At 40.5% G+C, this 17,172-nt stretch overlaps 1 non-coding gene across 1 annotated transcript; it reads right to left on the bottom strand.

Annotated features, from left to right (window-relative positions):
• Nucleotides 1-14,369: 14,369 nt before the first annotated feature.
• On the bottom strand, nt 14,370-14,441 carry TRNAM-CAU. Its single transcript has one exon. It is a non-coding gene; the product is annotated as a tRNA-Met (tRNA).
• Nucleotides 14,442-17,172: the final 2,731 nt, after the last annotated feature.

The following is a 17,172-nucleotide window of genomic DNA, read 5'->3' as shown; positions in this document are numbered from 1 at the left end:
GGAAATGTACTTTCAGTTCGAATCCAAAGGCCTGAGAACCAGGAGAGCAGACAGTGTAAGTTCCAGTCTGAAGGCAGAAGAAGACCGATGTCCAGCCAAAACAGTCAGAGAGAGACAGAGACAAATAGAGAGAGAGAGTGGGGGAGAACTGTGCCTTATTCACCTTTTTGTTGTGTTGAGGCCTTCAACTGATTGGATGAGATCCACCCACTTTAGAAAGGGCAGTCTGCTTTACTCAGTCTATAGACTCAAATGCTAATCTCATCCAGAAACACCGTCATAAACACACCAAAATAATGTTTAACTGAATATCTGGGCATCTTGTGGCCCAGTCAAGCTGACATATAAAATTAACCATTACAGACAACAAGCATAAACTGGGGCTGTCCTGGGAAAACAAGGATGTATGGTTACCCCGAGTGGAGTCCTCTAAAGAGGATATAATCCTAAAATGCAGAGGCCGTGCAGGAGCTATTTCATAAGGATTCAGTATTTTTCTCGTGCAGAGGAATGAATTCTCCTGATCATGAAAGACGAAAGACCCGAGACATGTCAGCTTCACAAACTAGATTAGCCAATTTGGTTTTGACAGTTCTATCAATCCGGATCACTGTTTCCAAGTTTGGAAATGTGGATATAGATATGGATAGTAAAATTGTTCAGTGGCCCCAGTAGCTTGCCTGACAGCTGAAAAGAACTTGTTCCATAAAGAGAGCCGTGTCTGTGGGATGCACTGAAGGTATTCTCCAGGCTGGAATGAACGACATACTGTACTAATGTCTTTGAAACAGGGTAAAGGGGTGCTCTGCGACAAGGAAGTGCCTTCACCCAGTGAAAATAACACCCTCTTGGAAGGACATATTCCATAAGTACAGGGGACCCGATTCACATGGCCCTAAGCAGTGCTGTTTGATGTCTTTGCCACACCTTTATAGATATTCTAGGGTTATGCTGGTTGCAGGTGAGACAACTATGTATATAAATGAAGATTTGGTACAATTTCCACACCAGTTTGTTTGTACCCAGGTGTTAATTCTCGCCTTTCCAGCCTGTGTATGTGCCCAGAGGGATATGTGTACTAATTGTCTAGGCGCCACCTAGTGGCCATTTTGGGAAAAATCAAAGATGGCGGGAATTCCAAAAAAACTCGACAGGTTCTCAATTTGGGGCTAAATCTTGGAAAGAGCAATTAAAACTAAACTAAAAAGTAGAGGAAGGGAGTTTTTAGGGCAACGAAACTATTCTGTATTATACAATAATGATGGACATATGTCATATGTTGTGTTGTACCCATAGACGGTACAACACAAAGAGTGACCTCTAATGTAAACTGTGGACTTTATTTTTAAAATAAATTTATTTATTTTTATTTATTTATTATTTTTTGCTGCACTGGGTCTTCGTTGCTGTGCGCGGGCTTTCTCTAGTTGCGGCGAGCGGGGGCTACTCTTTGTTGCGGAGTGCAGGCTCCTCTTTTTGCAGAGCACAGGCTTTAGGCGCACAGGCTTCAGTAGTTGGCACGTGCGCTCAGTAGTTGTGGCTCGCAGCCTTAGTTGCTCTGCGGCATGTAGGATCTTCCCGGACCTGTGTCCCCTGCGTTGTCAGGCAGATTCTTAACCACTGCACCACCAGGGGGAGCCCTAGCCTAATAGACGTCTGAAGGTAATATTACCACCACCATTAGGAATTTGCATAAAGTGGGGAGTATCCAAGAGCTGAATTCGAGTCTGTACAAACTTTAGCAGACCTTTCAAGAAGCCCGAGCACACCCCAGGGTATGCGGTAGGCATAGCGCACAGTGCATCACGTGTCACCGCGGGGCACAGGAGCCAGCGCGCGGCTGGGAGCGCGCAGTCCTCGGCTGGATCAGCCGCGTGCCGCTAACTCATTCATTGTGACGAAGTGGGTACCGTGCTCCGGGTGGACGCCACGCTCCCCTGAGAGGCCCCAGGGCTAGACCAGTACAGGTGCTGCGCCACTGCCACTGCAGCGGCAGGGACCCCTCCCTGCAGGCTCTGAGGGGCCATCACATCTTACTCCCCAGGGTTTCTCCATGCCTTGCTCCTAATGGCCTTGTACCCAAACAATGTTTAAAGGCCAACATTATTTAACCCTTTGAAACTCTAATTTTATCCACATAATCCATCTTACCTAGCATATTATTAGGCAATGTTTATAATCGATTTTTACTATCTTCATGAGTGTCACAAAGATATATGTGTTTATATGACAAGAATACATAAGCCAAAACCACATGAGCATGTACTTTACTTTCTCTTTACTTATAAATTTAAAATTCTTTCTTTGGAAAATTTCCAGATACGCAGCGATTACTCCCCAATTTCCTCAGTTGGCACTTAAAGGTCTCAGGTCAATTAGGGATCTTAGGAAATGTATTTTAGTTGACATTTAAAAAATATAATCACTGTTATTATTAAAAATTTGTCAGAGAAATACAACACTTGAAAACTTATCCAGGCAGACAGAAATGGAGTGATTCCATAGGTTCACATAATTTGCAGGGTTTTACATGAAGCCATTAGTTGTTGTAACTGTCATTAAATACTCATGCTTATATTTACAGTCTTAAATATTTCATGTAAGAAATGATAACCTGATAACTGTAAGGAATTTAGGATATTCTATTTAGTTAAGCTTGTGGTAGGATAATAATTTCAAAGTCTTGCATAGACTGTTATCTTTAAATTAAATTGCACACTGTGATAAAATCAGAGAGAAGATGTATAACTTTTTTTCTTTTTGCGGTACGCGGGCCTCTCACTGCTGTGGCCTCTCCCGTTGCGGAGCACAGGCTCCGGATGCGCAGGCTTAGCGTCCATGGCTCACGGGCCCAGCCGCTCCGCGGCATGTGGGATCTTCCCAGACCGGGGCACGAACCCGTATCCCCTGCATCTGCAGGCGGACTCTCAACCACCGCGCCACCAGGGAAATCCAGGTGTATAACTTTTTAAAATGAAAATTCATAATTGATTAGGAGTACTAAGTGAACTTGAAATGTAGATTTTTATATCATTTTCTTGTACTTATTTTTACTAAGTAATGTTAAAACTCTTATTTCACTTAAAATGTGAACACAGAAAGGAGTTTGTGGAATCATTATCTGATGAGTAGTTGTTGACCAAATGCTAATTTGCATTTATTTATTCCTTGTAATTTATCAACAGGAACTGCTATGTTATTAAACTAATCTGGCATTTTTCCTTTTCTGATCCAAACACTTTTTAGAGAGAAATGGTTTAGTATTAGAAAACAGGAATTTTTTTTTTTTTTTTCCCACGGTACGCGGGCCTCTCACTGCTGTGGCCTCTTCCGGACCGGGGCACGAACCCGTATTCCCTTCATCGACAGGCGGACTCTCAACCACTGCGCCACCAGGGAAGCCGACAGGAATATTTTTTACACTTTTATTAATGACTTATTTAGACATTATTTTTAAATTTTTAAAAATTTTTACTAGTTAGGGTAATATATACCTTTTTAAAAACCATGTTAGCGATTTTTAAGTGTACAGCTATAGATGTTAAGTATATTCACATTGCTTTGAAAAAATATACCTTTTGATCCATCTTTTAATAACTGTGTTAACTTTTTAAGTCTTCTTATTGGAGATTTCCCTTTCCAAAAAGGAAACTATTGGATGCTTCAGTTTCTAGAAGACCGATTTCTTTAAACTGTTTGAAATACACATATAGGTGGTTACAGTACATAATTTGCAGCTTGACTCTCTCCCGGAAATTGGACATTTTATTTTTCATGGCTGAAGAGCCTTTCTTAAAGGGCCAGCATGTTTAAAGCGTTAGGTGTTTTGACATAATTTCTTCAACGTTTTTGCTCTTTGGGGAGTCTTTGCGAGTCTTTATCTTGTTTATTTATGTTCTTTGTAACTCCCAGAAACCACCAAAATAGGAGCTGTATTGAATTTGAAAGACTTTCCCGCTGCACTTGCTAATGCTCTGGGGAGACAGGCTATCCAGGAGATTCCCACGTGCATTTCTGAACAATTCTGGGAGCTGTAGTAGGGGTGTAATTTGGAATTTGTTCACACATCTGGTACAGCATGGATTGACTAGTATTGTAGGTTTTATAAATTTAATACAAACTTTTTTTTTAATTTAAGGGCTCTTAATTAGATTTAAAAAATAGCTCCCAACTCTGCTCATGACCAAGGCTTATAGATTACAACTTGTTCTTTCACTAAAGGTGGGCTTCCAACGGGTATGTGTTAGTTGACAGCAGAGACCCATCTGTGTAAGCAATTTTTGAGAAAGGGTGTTGTTGGATCAGAGCCTGATTTCCTGTCACAGTTATAGAGGTTGGTGAGGGGCATTTCCTTTGTGTGGTATCTTAGTCCATTCGGGCTGCTATAACAAGGTACCACAGACTGGGTGGCTTACAAACAACAGACACTTACTGCACATATTTCTGCAAGCTGGAAGTCCAAGATCAGGGTGGCAACCTGGTCAGGTGAGGGCCCTCCTTCTGGTTCATGGCCAGTGCCTTTTTGCTGTGACCTCATGTGGTGGAAGAAACTTGGGTGTTCTCTGGGGTCTCTTTTATAAGAGCACTAATCCCATTCTTGAAAGCTTCACCCTCAGGACCTAATCACCTTCCAAAGGCCCACCTTCTCATACCATCACACTGGGCGTTAGAACACAACATGGGAATTTGGGTGACACATTCAGTCCATAGCAGGAGGCATGGTAAGGGGGACGGGAGTAGCTCTAGGCGGAACAGTAGTTCCTGATGTGACTTAAGGCACCTTCTGGACTTTGGGCATTTTCACACCTTTAAATTCAAATGCCTCTTGGAATTCAATTACTTTGGTCTTATGAAGTTATCCCTATGAAGGCCATGGCCTTCTGTATGGGCTAACTGGTACACTGGTTGCATTTTTCTGATTAGTTGTAAGAATCTTTCGCATAATGTATGATCATGTAAAAATCAGGAGTTTCTTTGGTGAGAGATTTGTTTCCTTAGAAGAGAACAACCCATCGTGCCAACATATACAGATTTGAAAATTCGGTTCCTTAGTCTCTCTAGACACATTTCAGTTGCTCAGTAGTCATATGTGGTTAGTGGAGAGCACAGAATATTTCCATCATCTCTGAAATTTCTACTGGACATGGAGGTTTAGACCATATTCTCTGAAACATGGCTTAATGCAGATTAAGCATTAACCCTACATTAATTTGCTTCTCTGCCCTTACCAGAAGCTTTTCTCTCTCTCTCCCTCTCCTCATAACAGTTTTGTTGAGATATAATTCACATGCCACACAAATCACTCATTTAAACTGTACGGTTCGCTGGGTTTTAGTATATTCACAGAGCTGTGCTACCATCACCATGATCGATTTTAGAACATTTTTACCACCTCAGAAAAGAAATTCCACATCCTTTAGCGATCGCCTCCAAGTCCTCCTATACCCCTGGCTCTAAGCAACCACCAAAATTATTTCCTGTCTCTATAGATTTCTCTATTCTGGACTTTTTGTTACCGAATCGGGTCCCGCTGCTTGCCGCTTACAAAATCAATACTCACAGATGTTGGTAGAAAGAAAGGTGCTTTTAATGAGAATGCTGGCAATCTGGGGAGATGGTGGACTCAACATCCCCCCCAAACCACCTCTCAAGATTCTGCTCAGCCATGAAAGCTTTTAAAGGGAAATAGGGAAGTAATATCAGTTAATGATTGAGATGGGGGTCAGAGTCCTCTTCATACCCCGCTGTGTGCAGGCTTCAGTGCAGGCTTGTCGACTCCTCATGATATTTCTTTAGATGCTGTCTTGTTCACACAGTTTCCCTGCGAGATTACTGAATGGGAAGCTAGAGAAGAGATCTGGTCATCTGTTACATACTTATTCTTCATTTCTACTTCTTTGATCTACGGAGATAACCAACAAGTTAGACGAAGTATTGCGTAATCAACAGATTTGAAAGCTGTGCTAGGGCCAGAGATGAGTAGGGCATGGGGGTGTCTGGTTTAAGATTAGTGACAAGACAAAGGGGTGCCTCCTGCAGAGACCTCTTTTCTGCCAAAAGCTTTTTCCTGCTAAAAGCTGCTTGCAAATTATAAATGGAATCACATAATATGTGGTCTTTTGTGACTTTCACTTAGTATGGTGTTTTGAAGGTTTATCCATGTTGTAGCGTGTATCAGTACTTCATTCCTCTTTATGGCTAAACAATATCCTATCCTACCCTACGTGTGGACTAAGAATGCGCCTGTCGTATCAGCAAAACAAAAGATGCTGCAGCCATCAAGCCATCAGCCACTAAAGCTGCCTGCTACGGTGAGCCCTGAGGGGACTCAGGGTAGGAAAGAACAGGAGACTTGCCCTAGATAGCTAAGGTGCAAGGTGCATATCAAAGGAATGGTTTCAGTGAGCCCAGACTCTTGCATCTTCCCATACAATTCATTAACTTGGGATGTCTGGTTTTCTTTAATTAACTGTCATCTTTTGATGTTCCGACCACCTGGTTTTTGTTGCAAAACCCCCTATATGTCCTGGCTCCCCGCCCTTACCTCTTTGGAACAGTCCCTCAGAGCCATATGAGAGGCTGCCTCCCGGGCTTGAGTCCTCAGAAAGTCCGCCAAATAAAACATAATTCTCAACTTTTAGGTTGTGCAGTTTTTTTTCAGTCGACATATGGATGTACCGCATTTTGTTTATCCATTCATTAGCTGATGGACATTTGGGTTTCCACCTTTTTGGCTAGTATGAATATTGCTGCTATAAACACTCTTATACAAGTTTTTGTGTGGATATATGTTTTCATTTCTGTAGGAGTGGATTGTAGGGTCAAATGGTAACTCTGTGTTTAGCTTTCTGGGAAACTGCCAGGATGTTTTCCAAAGTGGTTGTACCATTTTACATTCCAACCAGAAACGTATGAAGATTCTAATTTCTCTATATCCTCACACTTATTATCTGACTTTTTGACTCTAGCCATCTTAAGTATTATCTCATTGTGGTTTTGATTTACATTTATCTGATTTCAAGCATATTTTTATGTGCTTCTTGGCCATTTCTGTATCTTTGGAGAAGTGATATTTTTCAGATCCTTGATCATTTTAAATTGGATTGTCTTTTTATTCTTTATTGGTAAAAGGTTTTTAAAAAGTATATTCTGCATATAATCCCTTATCAAATACATGGTTTGCTAATATTTTCTTCCATTCTGTGGCTTGTCTGTTAAATTTCTTGATAGTGTCCCTTATAGCACAAAAGTATTTAATTCTGATGAGGTCCAATTGATCTCAGGTGGCCTCAGCCTGCAGTGGCTTGAAGCAGGGTTTTGGTTCTCGGCCAGAGATAGAGGTCGGGCCACGGCAGTGAAAGCACTGAATCCTAGCCACTAGACCACTGGCCAGTGACAAGGCCCTGGCCCTTCAGCTTTGCAGAAAAGAATTCCCACAAAGATGGAAAATAGTGAAACAAGTAAAGTGTTTATTAGGAGGAAAAAGAGTACAGTATGTGTGGATAGACACACGGGCGGACTCAGAGAGTTGTGCCCTCGTGGTAGTTTCAATCACTTATATGGGCATTTCTTCCAGATTTCCTTTGGCCAATCATTTTGATTTGACAGGTTCTGAGTCCGTATTTGGTATATTTCAGGACCTTCCCATGTGTGCACATGCATCTCTCACCCAAGATGGATTCCAGCGAAGAGGCCTATGGGTAGCTTGACATCACTCCCCTTTTGACCTCCAAGGACCTTTATAGACAGAAAGGTCTCCTTGACTTTGAGAATGAGAAATATGTGGTCTCTTATCTTTTATCTGGGCAAGGCCCAGCCTCCTCTCTCAATTATCCTGTTGTTATGGAGTTTCTGTCCACAGGGGACAAACTCCAGCTGTTCGGCCTGGGGCCCATCTATCTCCTGCCTCATAATTTATCTATATTTCATTGTTGTTGCTCATGTTCTTCATGTCATATCTAAGAATCCATTTCCAGATCCAATATCATGAAGTTCTGCTTCTATATTTTCTTCTAAGGGTTTTATAATTTTAGTTTTTTCCATTCAGGTCTGTGATTCATTTTGAGTTAATTTTTGTATATGGTGTGAGGTAAGTGTCCAACTTCATTCTTTTGCATTTGTCTATCCAGTTGTTCTAGCACTGTTTGTTTAAAAGAATATTCTTGGGCACTTCCCTGGTGGTCCAGTGGTTAAAACTCCATGCTTCCAATGCAGGGGGAGCAGGTTCGATCCCTGGTCAGGGAATTAAGATCCCACATGCCGTGTGTGGCCATAAATAAATAAATAAATAAATGAATGTATATTTTTCCCCACTGAATGGTCTTGGCACCCTTGTTGAAAATCAATTCACCATAGACACATGAGTTTAGCTTTGGACTCTCAGTTCTACTCCATTGATCTGTATATCTATCCTTGTGCCAATATCACACTGTCTTGATAACAGTTGCTTTGCAGTAACATTTGAATTTAGGAAGTGTGAACCCTCCAACTTTGTTCTTCTTTTCCAAGATTGTCTTCATTATTCTGAGTCCCTTGCATTTCCATATAAGTTTTATAACCAGATTGGCAATTTCTACAAAGAAGCTAGCTGGGATTTCAATAGGGATTACGTTGAACCTGATCACTTTGGGGAATGTTGCCTTTTTAACAATATTAAAGCTCTCAATCCATGAACATGAGATTCTTTCTATTTGTTTAGATCTTTAAAAATTTCTTTCAGCAATGTTTTACAGCTTTCAGAATACAAATTTTATACTTCTTTTGTTCAATTTATTCCTAAGTATTTTTTGATGCTATTGTAAATGGAATTGTTTATTTTATTTTCAGATTGTTCATGGCAAGCATATAGAAATACAAAAGATTTTTGTGTGTTTGATCTTATATCCTACAATCCTGGTGAACTTGTTTATTAGTTCTAATAGTTGTGGGGTTGTGTGTGTGTGTGTGTGTGAATTCTCTAGGATTTTCTCTATACGAGATTATGTCAAGTATAAACAGATGTAATTTTATTTCTTCCTTTCTAATCTGGATGATTTTATTTTGTTTTATTACCTAATTGCCTTACTAGAACCTTTCATTGAACAATGTTGAATAGAAGTGGCAAGAGCACTTTATATTATTCCTGATCTGTTGGAGCCATTAAGTATGATGTTAGCTGTGGGTTTTCCACAGATGCCCTTTATCAGGTTGAGGAAGTTTCTTTGTGTAGTTTGTTGAGTGGTTTTGTTTGTTTGTTTTTTGTCGTGGTTTTTTTTTCATCAAGAAAGGGTGGTGGGGCCTCCCTGGTGGCACAGTGGTTAAGAATCCACCTGCCAATGCAAGGGACATGGGTTTGAGCCCTGGTCCAGGAAGATCCCGCATGCCGCGGAGCAACTAAGCCTGTGCGCCACAACTACTGAGCCTGCACTCTAGAGCCCGTGAGCCACAACTACTGAAGCCCACATGCATACAGCCTGTGCTCCACAAGAGAAGCCACCACAATGAGAAGCCTGTGCACTGCAGCGAAGAGTAGCCCCTGCTTGCTGCAACCAGAGAAAAGCCTGTGCGCGGCAACAAAGACCCAACACAGCCAAAAATAAAATAAATAAAATAAATAAATTTATTAAAAAATAAGAAAGAAAAGAAAGGGTGTTGGATCTTGTCAAAAACTTTTTCTGCATCTATTGAGATAATCATTTGGGTTTTGTTTTTTATTCTATTGACATTGTGTATTACATTAATTGACTTCCAGGTGTTAAACCAACCTTGCATTCCTCAGATAAATCCTACGTGGTCATGGTGTGTAATTCTTTTTATATGTTGCTAGATTTGGTTTGCTAGCATTTTGTTGAGGGTGCATTTTTGCATTGATATTCACAAAGGAATTTCGTCTGTAGTTTTCTTTTCTTGTGATGTCTTTGTTTGATTTTGGTATCAGGGTAATGCTGGCCTCACAGAATGAGTTGGAAAGTATTCTATTGTATTTTTTGGAAGAGTTTGTGAAGATGTGGTATTAATTCTTTCTTAAATGTTTGGTAGAATTGACCAGTGAAACTATCTGGGCTTTAGCTTTTCTTTGTGGGTAGTTTTTTGATTACTAATTTAATCTCTTTATTTGATATGGGTCTATTCAAATTTTTAAATTTTCTCTTGAGTCATTTTCAGCACTCTGTGTCTTTCTAAGAACTTGCCCATTTCATATAAGTTATCTAATATATCGGCATACAATTGTTCATAGTTTTTCTTTATAATCCTTTTTATTTATGTAAGGTTGGTAGTAATATCCACTCTTTCATTCTGATCTTAGCAATTTGAATATTCTCTCTGTTTTTCTTTGTCAATTTTTGTTAATTTTGTAGATCTTCTAAAATAACCAACTTTCGGTTTTATTGATTTTTCTCTATTGTTTCTGTCTTCTTGATTTCTTTAATTTCTGCTGTAATATTTATTATTTCCTTCCTCCTTCTTGCTTCAGTTTTAGTTTGCTTTCTTCCTCCAGTGTCTTAGGATGGAAGGTTAGGTTATTGATTTGAGATCTGTTCTTTTTTCATATAGACATTTATAGCTATATATTTTCCTACAGACACTGCCTTAGCTGTATCTCCATTTTCATTCGTATCAAAATATTTTAAAATTTTCATTTTTATTTATACTTTGATCTATTGGTTATTTAGGATTATGTTATTTAATTTTCACATATTTGTGAATTTCCCAAATTACTTTATGTTATTGATTTCTAATTTAATTCCATTATGGTCAGAGAACATACTTGTTTATTTTAATCATTTTAACTTTATTAAGGCCTGTTTTATGTTATAACATACAGTATAGCCTGGAGAATATTCCATGTGCATTTATGAAGAATGTACAGTTTGGTGTTGTTGAGAGAAGTGTTCTATAGATGCAGCAGAATCTATTTTTTCAGTCTTTCTGGAAGTTTTCAAATGCATACAAAAGTAGAAACAGTATCTGATGAACTGTCATCTACTCACCATTCAGCTTCAACAATCTCATGGCCACCTGTAAGAGTTTTGACAAGTGATATAACTGAGTGGTTCCCAATCACTGCAACAACTTGGACTCTCCAGTTAGTAATGGTCTCTCAGGTGAGAAGGTTAAGAGGCACAGAGACCTTTTCTCATGCTGCCAAAATGTCCACTGGTCCAGAATTGAGGGGCAAGCTCTGGGTGATCTCTGTTGGACCTCCAAAAATGTTTAAAACAAAGGGGCAACAGAATCGAGCCTTGTCAAGATTTTATGGTATGTATAGCAGACAGTCAAATAACAGATTCCATGAGGATCTTGGGGGAAGGATTTTTAATGCAGAATTCGGTTGTTTACATGAGGTTGTTTGCTAAGGTGAGTGCATATAAAATGTTATATTGGTCTAAGCATTAAATAAGACTTTGTGGCCAGATCTTAGCATGTCTTTGTAGCCAATTGAGTAGATACTCTGTAGTTATCTGGGCACTAATTGTTAAGTACAGATTACAACAGATCTAAGTTATTGCTTGTAAAGCTTGCAAAATTCATTCTTATTTGATATTCTAAGGTCATACTTCTAATACCTCCTTTTATTTCTATAAACATATTAAAATATTTACTTTACTTTCTTTTCCAATATCTTCAGTCTTTTGTGAATGTTTCTACTGTTTCCTCTTTCTCCTAACTCCTGCTATTGTGACTTGTTTCCTCTTGTGTCTTATAAATTGTCATTGTGAGATTGTGTCCCATGGAAACCATCTGTAACATTTCTTTGACTTGAGTCGGAGGTGTATTCTTTGAGCAAATATTTACATTTGCTTTTTCAGGCACCTGACATATGAGCAATCCAGGATGTCTTAAAACTAAATTATCAGTTTGGTGTTCCCAGGATTCTCAGACAGTATACCTTCTGGCCCTAAACCTGTGTGAGGGTGAAGTGCAAACTCTTAAATATATTTGTCTCCCCATGACTCAGAGGTAAGGTCAAGAGAGACAAGTTTCTGGGCTTCCCTGGTGGTGAAGTGGTTAAGAATCTGCCTGCCAATGCAGGGGACGCGGATTCGAGCCGTGGTCTGGGAAGATCCCACATGCCGCGGAGCAACTAAGCCCGTGAGCCACACTACTGAAGCCCGCACGCCTAGAGACTGTGCTCTGCAACAAGAGAAGCCACCACAATGAGAAGCCCGCGCACCGCAACGAAGAGTAGCCACTGCTCGCCGCAACTGGAGAAAGACCGGGCGCAACAACAAAGACCAAAGCCAAAAATAAATAAATTAAAAAAAAAAAAAAAAAAGAGACAAGTTTCCTTACTATCTCCTTAAGAGAGGAAGGATTTTTTCCTGGATTACTGAATGAAATGTGGCTTTCAGGGTCCCAAATAATGAAGGTCTCCAGATGGTAGACTTACCACCTGTGTAGGCACTAGACTTTGTCTCCTTTTCCCTCAACCAAATTATTAAATGGAAACTCCAGGCCCCCAGATGTTCCTTGAACAGTAACTGCTTCTGATCCTTGCTCTCACATCGCTGAATTCATGATTTCCATTATTTTTGGCCTTTGAGAATTTTCTTTTACTTTTTTGCTAGGCCAGCTATACATTTAATAATATGTCCGGTTTTTAAAAAAATATTTTAAAATACTTGCTTTTTAAAAACAGTTAGACAATCATAGGTGTTTCACACAAAGTGTTGTTAGGGTTTGTAGTCTGCCATATTGCTAAAAATGGAAGGCAATAATTTTGTGGGTTTTTCTTTTTTTACGCTTAGAGCTTTATTTCAGCTAGAACTTATTTTTGTGATTAGCTTGAGATAGGGTTAAATTTTTTTTCCTGTAGATTCAAACAGCATAAAAGGAAGGTATAATGGAAAATGGCACTCAATGAGTGTGTTAGGAACTCTGGTGAGTTCAACTTTAGGGGCAAAGCAAATATCAAGTAATTAACAGATTGCTTTCATACCTTTGGTTAATGTCTGCTACCCACCCCAGCCCTGACTCCTTTTGATACAAAAGGTTCAAAATGACCCTTATTCTTTTTTATAGTGCTTTATTCACTGCATTTCCCCTGCTCTCATACACCAGCTTTTCCCCAGTGAGCTTCATCACTGAGGATCTACTATTTACCGTTCACTCTTTTATACCTGACTCTTCCAGGATGGTGGGACCTAAATAAAGATGGGTGATTAGGATGGTGGGTGGATTTTAGGATTTGGGTCCAGATAAAAGTAATCTGAGACTGCTAATAAGAGATTAAGTGTTAATAGTTGATTTGTAAATGCAACCCCATCTAAATACAGAAACTCAGAACCCAGGATGAATCCCATTCCTACCAACTGTGAGGAACCGTTCCAACTCTTTGAAATATCAAATGTATAAAATATAATATATGTAAATATATAAATAAATAAGCCATTTTCTAGAACTTAAAGATTGTTTTGATATAGAAAGATTTAAATTACAATGCACAGCCTTTTTAGAAATGAGAAAACACTAAATGAAGACTACGTTCTGTTTAACAATGAAAACGTCCGACTTTGGAAGACCTTCCTAACCTTTGATTGGAATAGAAAAGTTTGCTTTCTCTCCTTTTTTAGGACACTATTTATTACAATGTAAATATTATAATTAAGTTACATCTTTGTGATGGAAGTTCCAATGTTCTATTTTCTCTTTTTTCCTGCAGTGAAGCCTGGATATCCCTTTTCTTATTTTCTGACTCTCTACTCAGAAGATCCCTGTGTTTATTTATCTCCACCTTGCTGGTATTGTAAAGCATTTGTCTTTTTAAAACATTGATCTCCACCTTGCTTATATCATAGAGCATTTGTCTTTTTGAAACGTTTTAAATTTATGTTGGATATAGTTGATTTACAATGTTGTGTTAGTTTCAGGTATATAGCAGAGTGATTCAGTTATACATATACATACACCTATTGTTTTCCAGATTCTTTTCCCATTTAGGATATTACAGAATATTGAGTAGAGTTCCCTGTGCTATACAGTAGGTCCTTGTTGATTATCTATTTTATACATAGTAGTGTGTATATGTTAATCCCAAACTCCTAATTTATTCCTCACCCCTCCCCTTTGGTAACCATAAATTTGTTTTCTATGTCTGTGCGTCTGTCTCTGTTTTGTAAATAAGTTCATTTGTATCATTTTTTTTAGGTTCCACATGTAAGTGGTATTGTATATTTGTCTTTCTCTGTCTGATTTACTTCACTTAGTATGGTAATGTCTAGGTCCATCCGTGTTGCTGCAAATGGCATTATTTCATTCTTTTTTAAGGCTGAGTAATATTCCTTTGTATATATATACTGCATTGGAAGATCTAGAAATTGATTGGGTTTTTGTGCTCATACCCTAGTTGGACAAAAGTTTAGAGAAAAGGAAGCAAGCATAAAACCTCATAGCAGAGGATGGTTTCAATCCATCAACCTCTGGGTTATGGGCCCAGCATGCTTCCACTGCACCACTGTGCTGCTTTAAATGTGTGTTGTTTTAAGCCACTAAGTGTGTGGTAATGCGTTACAGCAGCCGTAGGAAACATACACAGTGTACAAGGGCTGGGCACATAGTAAATGTTCAGTGACTACCTTCGCCCCACCTTCACTGTTGGAGGAGTAGACAAGAGTAGCTTTATTACTTTGCCAGGCAAAGGGGGCCACAGAAGGCCAGCACCCTCAAGACTGTGCCCCCCTTCCTGGGAAATAGGAAGGGGTCTTATAGTTTCAGGGTGAAAAATGAGGCTGTAGATAAGGATTGGGGCTGATGTAGTCTTGCATTTTTCTTTCCTCCTGGAGACATTGAGATCATTAGGGCTGGTGTCAGGTGTTTACAGAACAGGTTCTGGTGGTCCTCGAGGTTATCATTCCATGACCTTCTTTCTGGAATGAAGGATGCTCACAAAGGAGTGTTAGGGAGTGTTGTCTTGGAGAAGTAAACATCAGGTGCATAATACAATTTTAGCTAGAGGGCAATCATTTTCAGAGTGCAATTAAGCAAGAAAGAGAGGGGGGTAAAAACATCTGTAGAAGACCAGTTGAATGAGCAGAAAGAATAAAGGCTGAATGAGGGTTAACATAATGGGGATGCCTCAACTAGTTTCTGCTACAGCATCACCTAAAGAACCACGATGGAGGAGTGAGGGAGACCAGAGTTGCCTGGGTTGACTGTGTCAATTCTTTCTTTCTTTTTCTTCTTTTTTTTTTTTTTTTTTTTTTAGGGCCTCTCATGGCTGCAGCCTCTCCCGTTGCAGAGCACAGGCTCCGGACACGCAGGCTCAGCGGCCATGGCTCACAGGCCCAGCCGCTCCGCAGCATGTGGGATCTTCCCGGACCGGGGCATGAACCCGTGTCCCCTGCACTGGCAGGCGGACTCTCAACCACTGCGCCACCAGGGAAGCCCCTCTTCTTTTATTAAAATAAATTTATTTATTTAATTTTGGCTGTGTTGGGTCTTCGTTGCTGAGCACAGGCTTTTCTCTAGTTGTGGCGAGCGGGGCTACTCTTTGCTGCAGTCGTGGGTTTCTCATTGTGGTGGCTTCTCTTGTTGTGGAGCACGGGCTCTAGGCACATAGGCTCAGCAGTTGTGGCACGTGGGCTCAGTCGTTGTGGTTCGCGGGCTCTAGAGTGCAGGCTCAGTAGTTGTGGCACATGGGCTTAGTTGCTCTGTGGCATGTGGGATCTTCCCGGACCAGGGCTTCAACCCGTGTCCCCTGCATTGGCAGGCGGATTCTCAACCACTGTGCCACCCGGGAAGCGCCCGTGTCAATTATTTCTTAATCTTTGGTTTTATACAGGTTTTTTAAAAAAAATAAATAGAAGACCATCTACATTAATTTGCTAGGGCTGCCATAACAAAGTACCACAGACAGAGAGACTTAAACAACAGAAACTTATTTTCTCGCAGCTCTGGAGGCTGGAAGTCCAAGATCAACGTGTCAGAGGGTTGGTTTCTCCTGAGACCTCTCTCTGGGGCTTGTAGACGGCTGTCTTCTCCCCATGTCTTCACATGGCCTCCCCTCTGTGTGTCTGTGTCCTAATATTCTCTCTCTCTTTATTTTTAAAAATTTTCAGCCGTTCCTCACAGCATGTGGGATCTTACCTCCCCGACCAGGGATTGAACCCGTGCCCCTTGCATTGGAAGTGTGGAGTCTTAACCACTGGATGGCCAGGGAAGTCCCTAATATTCTCTTCTTATAAAGGCTTTAGACATATCGGATTAGGGCCACCCTAAAGACCTTATTTAGCATTAATCATCTCTTGAAAGACCCTGTCTCTACAGACAGTCACATTCTGAGGTCCTGGGGGTTAGAACTTCAAAATATGAATTTTGGGGGACACAGTTCAGCCATCAGGCCACTGTGTCTGTTAGATGGCAATTACTATCAAGTTAGGATTGTATCCTCCCACAGACTGGCAGACAGGGGCCCTATCCTTCCTGAGGATTGCATTTCAAAGGAATGGCTTTCAGGTCCTTGACAAAGACACTCCTGAGTTGTAGGAGATACATATACATCTCAAAGGGACAGAGGAAGTGTTCACAGTTGCAGGCCCTTTTTAGTAAATGTTCTGTAAAGTCAGGTCACGGCCTATTGTCAGGTGTTGGGTAGAACAAATAGTAAATTCTTTTGGTAGGTTTGAGGTTTTTCAGGCAAGTGCTTCAAGGTGACTAGGTTCATCCTAGGGCTGTGGCCTTGAGCTGTTAGAGATCATGTTAGTGTTATTCAAGGCTTTTAAAATTTTATTTTTATTTTTATTTTGCGGTACGCGGGCCTCTCACTGCTGTGGCCTGTCCGGTTGCAGAGCACAGGCTCCGGACGCGCAGGCTCAGCGGCCATGGCTCACAGGCCCAGCCGCTCCGCGGCACGTGGGATCTTCGCGGACTGGGGCACGAACCCGCGTCCCCTGCATTGGCAGGCGGACTCCCAACCACTGCGCCACCAGGGAGGGAAGCCCCTCAAGGCTTTTAATGTGTGTGGGATAAGGAGAGGCGAGTGGATGAAGTCACTTATGCTAAAGGTTTGCAGTTATTAGCAGCCAAGGCTGAGCCTGATTAGAATTGGAAAGGAAGAAGTAACACTGTCACTGTTTGCAGATGACGTGATACTATACATAGAAAATCCTAAAGATGCTACCAGAAAGCTACTAGAGCTCATCAATGAATTTGATAAAGTTGCAGAATACAAAATTAGTATACAGAAATCTGTTG

This window comes from Monodon monoceros, unplaced genomic scaffold (genome assembly GCF_005190385.1).
Source record: "Monodon monoceros isolate NGI ecotype Baffin Bay Population unplaced genomic scaffold, NGI_Narwhal_1 Super_Scaffold_5, whole genome shotgun sequence".
In the NCBI taxonomy this organism is placed as follows: domain Eukaryota; kingdom Metazoa; phylum Chordata; class Mammalia; order Artiodactyla; family Monodontidae; genus Monodon; species Monodon monoceros.
Note: the sequence above shows the minus strand (reverse complement) of the source record. Positions and strands in the feature narration are given on the sequence as shown.